The 12,882-nt window shown below is 43.0% G+C and overlaps 1 protein-coding gene across 2 annotated transcripts in view; it reads right to left on the bottom strand.

The window, feature by feature from the left end:
* UGT8 (UDP glycosyltransferase 8) overlaps positions 1–12,634 on the bottom strand; it is a 105,009-nt gene extending 92,375 nt beyond the window's left edge. For both annotated transcript variants that reach the window (XM_075860582.1, XM_075860581.1), the window contains exon 1: positions 12,328–12,634. The gene's annotated coding sequence lies outside the window, so the exon portion shown is untranslated. The remainder of the gene's footprint in view (positions 1–12,327) is intronic.
* Positions 12,635–12,882: the final 248 nt, after the last annotated feature.

Here is a 12,882-nt window from a genome sequence, read left to right as displayed (position 1 = left end):
TTTGCAAGTATACGACATTTTGCGGGAAGCACTGGCTTTCCATGACGTATACTTATGACAAATGTTGGGAAGGGGTTAATATGTGTCATCATAAACCTCCCCCTAGAATTCAAAGGCCTCATGCACACATCCGTCGGCCGTTGTATGGCCGCTAATGACGGATCCGTGAAACACGGACCGCACACGGATAGCTTTCGTGTGCAGTCCGTTGTTTCACGGACCAAATCAATGAAAAGGTCGAGACTGTTCCGTCAAAAATGGACAGGAGCAGGACCTCTCCAATTTTTGACGGAATGGCCGCACAGTTCCGTTAAAACAACGGAAGTGTGCCTGGCCCCATTGAAATGAATGTGTCAGGGTGCTATCCGTTAAAACAACGGATAGCACCCTTAAAGGGGTTTTCCGGAAACCAATTAATCCAATCCTTTTAAACTAAACATGTCAAACCTAAGATTTTTGCAATGTACTTGCGTTTGAAAAGATGTTCCTAGCGGCGTATCTCATCTTCTATCACGTGATGCCTCGCTAACCCGAAATCGCCTCAGCCCCGTCCATGAGCTCGAAGTTCCGTTTTCCGGCAGTCTGAGTGTACGGTCACGTCATAAATGATGTAACTGTGCACTGTGTTAATGGGTTGTACCATGTTCTCTTACTCCTATTCAGAGCATGCGTGGTTGATACACACTTAGTGTCCAACACGCATGCCCTATTCCAGGGTTCAGCAACCTCCGGCACCCGGCACGCTGTCCCTGTGTTCAGCGCCATTTTATGTTGCGGCGCTGAAGACAGGGAGAGACTCTAGGGCAGAGCGGGGAGGCAAAGGGGCAGAGCGACACAGTGGCAGAGCGGGGAGACACTCTGGCATGCTCTCTCTGTGTTCAGCGCCGTTGTATGCTGCGGCGCTGAACACAGAGAGACAGGGGCAGAGCGGAGAGGCACAGTGACAGAGCGAAGTGACACATTTGCATGCTCTCCCCGTGTTCAGCGCCGTTGAATGCTGCGGCGCTGAACACAGGGAGATACTCTGGGGCAGAGCAGGTAGACAAAGTGGCAGAGCGACACAGTGGTAGAGCGAGTAGAGACTCTGGCATGCTCTCCCTGTGTTCAGCGCCGTTGTATGCTGCGGCGCTGAACACAGGGAGAGACTCGGGGGCAGAGCGACACCGTGGCAGAGCAGGGAGACACTCTGGCATGCTCTCCGTGTTCAGCGCTGTTGTATGCTGCGGCGCTGAACACAGGGGGAGACACATGATCTTCAGTGGGGAGGAAACAGGCGCTTTGATCCATGGGATTTGTAGTCTTTATTCACAACATGAAACGGCCGGTCACAGCAAAATGCGATGTAAACAAACTAGAAAATATCCTCAAGGAGAGAAGAATGAAGAAATTGAGCCATAAAAACAGGTGGCAGAACATAGGTTGAACAGAAGTAACAGATATAAATGTTTATTAAATTAAAAAAACCATGTCGGAAAACCCCTTTAAGAAAAAAACTGAAGTGGGTATGAGGCCAAAGGCTCTCCTTTTCAAAAATCCCAACATAGCTATGTATACAAAGCTATGAACCTGACTCTGTGTTGCATACACGGATTCTGGAGCACAGTGAAGTTTTCATGTTTGGTTCAAGGTTCCTTCTTGTATAGTTATTAAAATGGGAATTTAATTCAATCGTATTTGATAAATGGGGACACTGGCCAATTTATTGTACAAGTTATTTTTTCATAAATTAGGAGCAGTGATTAAAAAAAAGTAAAGAATATAGAGATCTATAATACATTTGAATTCCTTGAAAGCACCAGGTAAAATTACCAACAACACTTTCACTAAATATTAGGCCTGTAAATACAGGAGAGCCATAGTACGGATCTTCTCGGTGTGCCGTCATTCCATGGTCCGTTCTGCCTTAGAAGCAATATTTCTAAGGTAGAATAGCTCCATACATAAGGCATCCAATGGAGTACTTTTTGTCAAATTCCTACAGAATCCTTAGACCTTCTTATGAAATTGGGGCTTACTGAGGTACAGCAAGGCCCTATGCACCTCTATGGGAGCACTGTTATGGCTTTGTATAAAATTTGGCCATAATATGACTGTGTGCATGAGGCCTTAGGGTATGTTCACACACTGTGATTGAGGCGTATTTCGGGGCATAAATGCCTTGAAATACGCCTGAATAAACGGTAGCTAAACGCCTACAAACATCTGCCCATTGAATTTAATGGGAAAAACTGTGTTTCTTTCTGACAGGGCTTTTTTTTTTTACTCTGCCGTTTTAGAAAACGGCATGTAAAAAAACGCCACATAAAAAGCAGAGGCATGTCACATCTTGAGAAGTTTTTGGAGCTGTTTTTCGTTGTGCCAATAGAAAAACAGCTCCAAAAACGTCTAGAAAAAACACCTCAAAAAACAGCTTAAAAAAAAGCTGAAAATAAGAGGCTGTTTTCTCTGAATATAGCTCCATCATTTTCAGCTGTTTTTGACTTTGCGTGTGAACATACCCTTAGGGTCAGTTCATACGTTGCATAAATACTGTGGATTTTCTGTAACGGAATTCATTGCAGATAATCTGCCGCAAATACAGTAGCAGCAAAGTGGATGAGATAAAACAAATCTCATCCACACGCTGCATAAATACTGAGCGGAGAAACTGCTCAGAAGTTGACCTCAGGTGTGGAATTTTATTCCGCAGCATGTCAATTGTATTTGAGTAAACGCTGCTTTTCTGTTGTGGGCAAATAGCAGTTGTTGCATTTTTTGTGACAGGTTCGCAGCGATTCCGCCAGAAATAAAAACGCAACTCAGATAAAAAAAAAATCTCATACTTACCCAGAAGACTGTGTTCCTCCCTCAATCGCGGCCTCTGGGATGACGTTTCAAAGGCACATAAAGGCACATAAAAGCTCCGTGTGTCATCAGCGTATGATGCGCAGCTGTGAGATTTTTGCGCAGCTGCCATCATTATGACACTCCGTTTGGATGTTTGTAAACAGAAAAGCACGTGGTGCTTTTCTGTTTACATTCAGAGTTTGACAGCTGTTGCGCGAATCACGCTGTTCGCACGGAAGTGCTTCCATGTGACTTGCGTGATTTTCACGCACCCATTGACTTCAATGAGTGCGTGATGCGCGAACAGCGCACAAATATAGGACATGTCGTGAGTTTTTTTCAGCGGACTCACGCTGAACAAAACTCACGGACTGTCTGCATGTCCCCATAGACTTACATAGGTCGGTACGACACGCGTGAAAAGCACGCGCGTCGCACGGACGTATATCACGCTCATGTAAACGAGGCCTTAAACTCTAAGCCCTTAAACTGCAGCCAATCATAGGCTGCAGCAATCTCCTGGGATGGAACGTCATCCCAGGAGGCCTGCTAGCAGGCCGGCTAAGTGCTGCGAGTTTCCTCAGCGGACAGCGGCGAAAAACTGCACCACAGTTTGGTGCCGTTTTTCGCCCGGAATTCCCTGCGGTGCACAGGGCGTAGACGCTGAGTGCTATTATGTAGCGTATCCGCCCTGTGTGAACTCAGCCTTAGTGTATATTCACGCAAGTAGGTTTTGATCAGGTTATTTTATGTCGTTTCTGAACACCAAGTGTGATTCATAAAAGGAGAGAAAGTATAAAGGACAGTGATAAGCAGAGAGGGGAGTGGTTTGATATCCCATGGGTAAAGTAAATCATTGTTGCATTAAGCTTTATTATTAATTTGGCTGATCTACTAGATAATATAACTGAGCAATAGGATAGGCCTCTCAGCATTGTTGACTCTAAACTACAGATGATAAAAAAGGAACTTATTCAACACAGACTAGAGCTTGATTATTTTACAGCTACCCAAGACAGGTTAGTACTGTGGTAGGCACACCTAGTTGTAATTTCATTTCTGATGACTGAAAAAAAAGAGGCCTAAACTTGTAGGTGTGGAACAGAGCAAGAATACTTACCAAATGGTGATGAGTTCCCGGGAGATAAAAAGGCCAGACACAATGGGAGGGACTGATAAGTAGAGAGGCAAAATAGTCTGATATCTGTGTCGAACCTATCAGAACATACAAGTTATTGGTCAAGAAATTGAAAGCATACCTATATTTTCAGGTGACTTTTCAGAATAAGCTGTCATGTGTGTGTACATAAGGAATAACACTATTTCTGATCATTATATGACTTGTATATTATTATTTTTTTAGCAGCTTTCCTCTGCAGGCTTTCTCTCTAATTCTCAGTTGTCTCTGAGCTAGTGGGCTGAGTGTCATACACTCACACAGAGAAGAGGAGAATCCTGCTCTCCTATCTCTATTTATCAAATATATGTAGTATGTAGAAGCAGAAGCAGCATGGAGTATATTGTACAGCAGTAATGAGCAGTGTAGCAGAGAATCCAGCACTGGGGTGATATATAAATCTTAACAGATGCTGCTGCACGTCTATGTGTGTCTTTCTTACTCTGCTCCCCCTCCCCTCTACATACTTATATGGGCAGCATGTATGTGTCTCTCTTTCTTTCTCTTACTCTCCTCTTGCTGCCCCTCCCCTCTTCCAAGACTTCTATGGGCAGCATATGTGTCTTTTTCTCCCTGTTATCTTTTCCTGATCCCCGTCCATTGAAGAAAATTGGCATAGTCTGTGTTTCTCTCCTCCTGCTCCCTCCTCCCCTCTTCATAGACTTCTATGAGCAGGCAGTGAAGATACAGCTCCCTCTTCATGCAATCTATTTCCTCCTCTTCCTGCAGTCTATTTCCTCTGCTCTTTCACTAGGGATGGATTTTGCTTGACAAGAGGGGGTGGACCGCAGACTAAAGGAAGGGCGACACCTAGTGGCAGTAACTTCACACAGAAATTGTATGGATTAAACAACTACATTTTAACAGTAATTCAATTACAAAGTTGATATTTGTCAAGTATATGATTAGATTAGCATTGTTTTAAAAGTAAGTGTCCATTTAAACATGTCATATTAATACAGTTCCATATTATATTTTAGATAACAATATGAACATTACTTAACCTTAAAATTGCTAAAATTAGCTGATGCATCCAAATCAGCATGTAAGGGCCTGTTCACATCACTGTCGGGCCTGTTAACATCACTGTCGGGCCTGTTCACATCAGTGTCGGGCTTCTTTCAATCGGTTCCGTTTGACCTCTGCTTTTTTTTGCGGAAACAATAGCGTAATCGACTACGCTATTGTTTCCACGAAAAGAAACCTGAAATTTTACGGAACGGAAACAAATGGAAACCAACTCCAACGGAAGCATTACCATTGAAATCAATGGTAATGCAAACAGAATCTATAGTTTCTGTTTGGCTTTTCGTTTATCGGTTCCTCCAACTGAAAGGTTGAACGGAATCGATGAATGGAAGTCCGACGCTGATGTGAACAGGCCCTAACTTCTTTATGTTATGAAACTTTAATTATCTTTCAAAGCATGAAATATAGAAGAGTGTTTTTACAAAATTGCTTATATTTTAAAAATCTTCTGTGGTATAACTCCCTTCCTCTCTCCTCTAAGCTGTCTCCTGTGATGTCACTGTGACCTCTTGTCTGGTCAAACCAATTATAAATCATTAGTAATTAGTTGACACCTCTTATCCTGTTTTATGTATCAAAACCAATGGCCTAGAGCCCAAGTTTATGGTATAAAAAAATTGACTACCACACAACCTTGTCACTTGCCATATACCTTGCTTGTGATCCTTCAATGCATTGTTGATCAGTAAATTATTCATATATAGCAATAAATCTGTCGTCTCTTGTTCCTGTTTGGAGTCTCAATGTTTAAACAGATTCTACTTCTCCGATTTGAATTACTTTATTTAAATCCTGGTTTTGGCTTCAAAACTGCTTAAAAAAAGCTCAACTAAACCTGATCAAATCATGCACATGTTAATTCACCCTTTGGAATACTGTAATTGTTAGCTCTTCAATTGTTATTCCTCTTCAATTAATTCTTAATGTACAAATTTTATCAAAAAACAGGATCATGGTCATGTAAACTTTCACACCTTACTTTTGTTTTATGTTATGATCTGATTTACCAGTCACATGCACTTTTCCCTACAAGTTGTTTTTAACTCTTTCCTTCTAGATAACACTTTTTAGAGGGAACACTGGTCACGTGTTAATGATAAAGTAACATTGCAAGGTTGCCTTTGCCATTCAATAGACATCAGGGGGTTACCTTCAATCCAAAAGTGACAAATTCAAAATGATAGAAATTAATATATAAAGAGCTGTGGACATCTTAATACTTTAACTTGACAAAAAGTGTCCTTGTGTTTTCAAGCTGCTATCACATCCTTTAATTCTACAGTGATATTCCTGTGCAGAATAAATACCCAAGCAAAAATCAACAGAAAAGTCGAAAGTCAACAGACTCAACACAGTAAAAAATAAGTCAAAGATCATTGATAAGAATGGCACAGTGCAGCACTAGCATTAATGATTGTAGTTGGTCAACCACCAAATAAAGTTACACCAAGGTATTAGTCTCCTTGACTTTGTTTTGAATAGATAAAGGAACACATCTTTCACTTTACAATATGAAAGCACCTGAATTTATTCTTATATTTGCGTGCTCCTAATTACCATTCAGGAGTGGTTGCATAATTGCAAAGTCACACAGTTCCATTATGCGTCATCAGTTTGGAAAAGTGCCACTCTGCCACCTAGAAAATGGATCTTATCATATAATGAGCTTCTTTTAGAATAGCTCATGAAGTATTCAATTCTTTCCAAAGTTTATTTTGTCTTAGATCTGTGTTTCCCCACTGGGATTCTGTACAGGGGTTGCCCAGAAGACGGCAACAGCAAGATATTTCAGATAATGCCACAGTGCCCTCTGTAGATAATGCCACAGTGCCCTCTGTAGATAGTGCCACACACACACACACACACACACACACACACACACACACACCTGTAGATAGCTCCATTGGGGCTCCCTCTATGAGTGGAATCCCCAGCCAGAGCATTGCCGACGCTTAGGTCGGAGATTCCTCTGCTGGAGGAGCCCCTGACATTATTTTCCATAGACAAGGGCAACCCCAGAACCGGAGTCCCAGAGACGAGCACTAGTAAAGGCTCTGCTCCGGAACTCTGGGAAAGCCCCTGACATCACTGTGCATATATGTCAGGGGATTCAGTGATGTCAGGGGCTTCCCCAGCCGTAGTCCCGGAGCAGAACTGCTTCTAGCACTCTAACTGGGACTTCAGCTCTACTCCTGACATCACTGTCCATATATGGACATTGACGTCAAGGGCTTCCTCAGAGCAGGAGTCCCAGAGCAGAGCGCTAGAATAAGCTCAACTCTGGGACTCTGGCTCGGGGGAAGCCCCTAACAATGTATCATTGTCCATATATGGGAGAGGTGAGCGGGATGTCAGGGGCAACACCGGAGCCTGAGTCCCGGGCAGAGCACTACTATCGCTCTGCCTGGGACTCCAGCTCTGCTCCTGACATCACTGCCCATATATGGACAGTGATGTCATAGGCAACCCCAGAGTCGGAGTCCCAGGCAGAGCGCTCCAGCTCTGCTCCTGACATCACTATCCATATATGGATAGTGATGTCAGGGGCTTCCTCAGACCAGGAGTCCCGGAGCAGAGTTCTAGTATAATCTCTGCTCTGGGACTCCAGCTCGGGGGAAGCCCCTGACATCACTGTCCATATATGGACAGTGATGTCAGGGGCGTCGTCATTCACCGGCGCACTCCTCCTTCAGCCTGCTCTCTCCTCTCCCGAGGGAGCTACAGTGCCCCACGGGCCACAGATGAGAGCCTCAGGGGCCGCATGTGGCCTGCAGGCGGCGCGTTTGAGACCCCTGCTCTTAACCAATAGTAGCGCACAGAATGAAATTAGTTCTAATGCTTTTAGGGCTACTTATAAAGAATGAGACAAAAATGTTGGTTAAAAAAGTTTTTTTTGTCCCGGTTTATATCCTCTTCCGTCATTTCTAGCCATTTTTATTAAAAGCATGTAGAGATGGTAGCAAAGAAATCAATAGACAATGTTATGGCTGCATCCTAAATTGCTGCCTCCTGCTCCATCCTACACACTTACCTGTCCCTGGCATCTTCTGGCTCACAGCGATATCGCTCATCTCCCCCTGGACCACGCTGCTTGGTCTCCCCATTGTTGCTCACCTACACCTCTGTTGTGCACTAGAGTGTGCTGACTGGTGCCAATCCCCTCTGCTTTCCTAGGTACAAAAGGTGCCCAATCCCTATGAGCAGTGACTGAGAAATTTGGTTAATTAGTAGTTAGTTTCCCTGATTGATTACCTTTTGTATTACCATTGCCAACGCTGCTTGAACTTTGACCATGTCTTGTCTACTGCCTGCTCCGACCATCTGCCCGTCTCTCATTACGACCGAACTCTGCCTTGACTCTGGCTCATCCAACCGCCTACCGTCTGCCCTAACCTCTGTTAGTTTTGACCGTGCACTTGCCTACTGTTTTTGCTACATGCACTGTTAGCCATTGCCAGCAGAGATTACTCTGGGGTTAGCTACCTGGGGATCCCTAGCAGCCAAGTCCACATCTCCCTATGGAGTTTAAATGGTGAATACATGTGGATCCCTTAGACTCTGCTCCCTGATTTAGCCCCACTCTAAATCCGTTTGCAACATAGTTGGTTCACACTACCCTCCATATGCCTTGTGAAGGACATGAATGTCAATATTCTTAGCTAATACTGTTGAGTCATATCCTATAATACAAAATAGGAGAGGACACATTTGAAAAGAAAATTCAGTAAAATTATTAATTTAATTAAGTTAAATTACGTTTTATCCCAGGAGACTCCTGCAGCCTGTTATTTGACGTCATCCAGGCCGGCCTCCTGGGAGGATATTTCATCCCATGTGATCGCCGCTACAGCCTGTGATTGACTGCAGAGGTCACATGGGATGAAAAGTCATCCCAGGAGCCTGACCTGGAGGAAGAAACAGACTTCTGGGTAAGTATAAGATTTTTTTATTTTTCTGAGATGCTTTTTTTTGCAGCGGAATCGGAGCATTTCCACCGCAATAAACGCAGCAACTGCTATTTGTAGCGGGTTTTACCTCCCCATTGAATTCAATGGAGAAAACCCACAACAAATAAGCAGCGTTTATGCAAATACAATTTACATGCTGTGGAATAAAATTCTGCACCGCATGTCAATTTCTGAGCTTTTTTTCCGCTCAGTATTTACGCAGCGTGTGGATGAGATTTGTTCTATCTCATCCACTTTGCTGCTACTGTATAAGGGCTTGTCCACACACAACAGAATTGCTGTAGAAAATTTCTGTAGCAATTCCGTTGAAAGTCAAGGGCTTTCCTCGGTGGCAAAAACAAACCTTTTCCTGTGGTTTTCGCGGCACAAAATGGTGCGTAAATTGCTGAGTTTTTCCTAAAGTTAGGAGATGGAGACATCTCCTCTGAAAAACGCAGCAATTCTGCACACTTTCCGTAGGAGGAATTGACATGCTGCGGTCCGAAAAATACACACCGCAGGTCAATTTCGGCTCGGAAATTTTACGCAGCATGTGGATGATATTTGTTAAATCTCATTCACTATGCTGCTACTATATTCTGCTGCGTTTTTCCCAGACTAAATTGCAGCCGAAAAAACCGCGGCAATTCCGTAGCATGTGGACGAGCCCTTATGCTGCAGATTTTCCGCAACAAAGTCTGCTGCGGAAAATCCGCAGTATGTACTGTACGCAACGTGTGAACTGACCCCAACAGTTAGTCATACACAGCATTTACATAAAAAAAAAGTTTTCAATAATACAGCAATCATTCCATGTCCATTAATCATTCCATGTCTATTTTAATGTAGAGGTCTCTACAATAAAATTATGTTGAGAAAGAACCAAAAATGTTTGGGCAAATGCCAATTATTTGATCTGTTATTGTATTCCACAAAAGTCACTTCTCTATTTTTATCTACATTATTAGTAATAATAATAATAATAATAACAATTATTATAATTATAAAAGTCTCATAAGCAAAATGATCACATATAGTTAGTTACAGTATGTACCACAGAAGAAACTACATGTTAAAAAAGGGGTTATGGAGCACTATCATAATATGTACACATTGGATTTACACACTGGAAATACCAATTTATTATCTTAAAAGCTGAGTTCGATAAGTACAGAGGGCATATCATGGAACATTTACCACTCAGATCAATCACCTCGACAGTAATATAAACGTCCTAGCTCTGCTATGGGTGTGCCTATAATAAGGTGATGCAAAGCATCGGTATCTAGGAGATTTTGTAGGCAGAAAATGGTAATAGCTACGATATTACTATCCTGTTACAGAGAAATAACAATACTACTGTATTTTTCATATGCAAACCATATACACATGTTTTGTATGTTCGCATGAGAAGGAGAAGCTTGTAATTTCTTTATTGCTTTAGGCTGGGCAAGACAAATATAGACACATAGCTCGGACAGAAACCGAATTATCTAAACTTTCATCAGATTGGGGGAGAAAGCGACACCTGTACACAGTGGTGTAACTACCGCTGTAGCAGCCATAGCGTCTGCCTCGGGGCCCGTGGCACGAGGGGTCCTGTGCTGGCCACCGTCACAGTCCCCCCCCATACCCAGTGGCGCTGCTAGCAGCCGCTATGACTGTTACAGCGGTAGCGATGCCACATTCAACAGTATCTGCGTCCTTTGGACGCAGATACTATTGAACACTATGGCAGAGCAGGGAGGTAGCTCCCTACTCTGCCATTTACTAGGCTACAGGCCACATTATGATGTTGTCACTGGATCACACTGGCCTACGCAAGGATCCCGTCAGCGTTGATTCGCTCCGTTCGTTGCGGGTAACGGGCCTAGGTGAGAATTACGTTTTTTAGTTTTATATATTTGGGGGTCACTATATGGCGCTATCTACATGAGGGGGGGTCGCTATATGGTGCTATGTACAAGAGGGGGGGTCGCTATATTGCGATATGTACCCGAGGGGGGGTTGCTATATGGCTCTATGTACAGGAGGGGGGCTGTATGGCGCAATCTACAGGGGAAGCTGTATGGCACTATCTACAGGGGGAGCTGTATGGCAATATCTACAAGTGGGGTGTGACACTGTCTACAGGGGGTGCTGTATAGTACTGTCTACTGGGGGGCTGTATAGCACTGTCCACAGGGGGGCTGTATAGCGCTGTCTACAGGGGGGCCTGTATAGCACTGTCTACAGGGGGCACTACGTACAGAGGGCACTATCTACAAGGGGGGCTGTGTGGGGCACCTAGGGGAGGGGGGCCCAGTCAAAAGTTTGCTATGGGGCCCAGTCTTTTCTAGTTACGCCCCTGCCTGTACACCTAGAAGACTGGCTAGAGTATGCCACTAAATTTCACTCACTAAGCATTGTATGCAAAACAATTTACAGTTTACAGAATAAATCTAGTACATGTCGTTATAACATATCATTATGAATTAATAATCAGGCTGCATAAGTAATTTCTCTCAGAACCATATCGGGTTTAGGAGCAGTGGATTTCTTTGATCCTGCCTACTGAACATTGTGCTTTTTGTGCAATAGTTCTAAAGTCACAATGACCACAGCTATACAGTGCATGGTGTTTAAGTGCCGCTCTTACACAATGAATGCAAAAATTCTTAACATTGCTGCAGTTAGTTATGTTCTCTGATATACACATCAGATGAGATGAGATCAGTGAGGCTCTGCAATATTTCACTTTACTTTATGAGGGTGGAGTATTATCTAAATTCTAATCCATTAGAATTAATACACTTAGATTAAAATCTTGCAATGCGTTGTGTTAGATACAGGTCTAACTACTCAAACTATTAACTTTACACTAAGTTGATTCTGACTATGGGTAAAACTCAATGATGAAGTTAAAAGCAGGTGCTCAGGTAAGGAGAGGCAATAATCCCTCCTGACCCCATATATGACATTCAGCATTATTATATTATGATACTTCATTAAAATAGTGACTGGCTTGCACAACCCCTTTTTAGATTAAAGATTCATAAAAACCATGAGGGGACGATGCTTAACACCTAAGGAACCTTTATGCAATTTCAAATTTGCCATGCATCAGCGCTACAAGGAAAATAAAGCATTAAAATGTGCCCACTAAAATAAATGGTGTAGGCTGTACTCCAGAGCCACAATATGACCTAGCTAAAAATGGGAACCCAACTCCTAGACTTTTGGTCTAATACCTCATAATATAAATAGTACCTCATAGTAAAAACCGGACAAACTCTTGTAAATCTCTCCATATTTCTCATTAAAAATACTGTAACAAATGCACAAAATATAGGCGGATGGGGGTCTTACTTGTTATGATTGATCTATGTCGTGTAAAGTTCTTAGGAATAAAGTTTCCACAGGTAATGGGATCAGAAAGTAGAGGAGTCCTGAAGTGTCCTTGCAGAGGGTGCCCACTGAATGACTGAGATCAAGGTGACAATAAGGCTGCGGGTAAAGCTCCTCCTTCCACTATATTGTGCAAGATAATGAAGTCACAAGGCAGGTGTTCAGTGCTGTCCAGGTGGAGATCCTAGCATGATGCCCCAGTATGTCTCTGCTGTGCCTGCGTGATGTTGTCTGTCTGTGCCTGACAGTGGGTGTGATGCTGATAATCACTGGCTGTGCCCTCCCTCTCTCAGGCTTTTGTGCCCTTTTTAACTTTTCCAGATTTAACTCCTCCTTTCCTCAAACCTGCTCTACAGACACATTCTCATTGAAACTCTGTGATACGCTTATACTAGAATTTAAACCAAAAAAACCTGTCTTGTTGGAAAGTATTAGGTGGGGCTAGTACAAGTATATAACAATAACATGTAGCGTGTTTTACAGTAAAACAATACAGTATTTACTGATGTTCGTAGG

Source organism: Rhinoderma darwinii, chromosome 1 (assembly GCF_050947455.1).
Source record: "Rhinoderma darwinii isolate aRhiDar2 chromosome 1, aRhiDar2.hap1, whole genome shotgun sequence".
Taxonomy (NCBI): domain Eukaryota; kingdom Metazoa; phylum Chordata; class Amphibia; order Anura; family Rhinodermatidae; genus Rhinoderma; species Rhinoderma darwinii.
The sequence above is the reverse complement of the archived record's forward strand: the minus strand, read 5'-3'. Positions and strand labels throughout refer to the sequence as shown.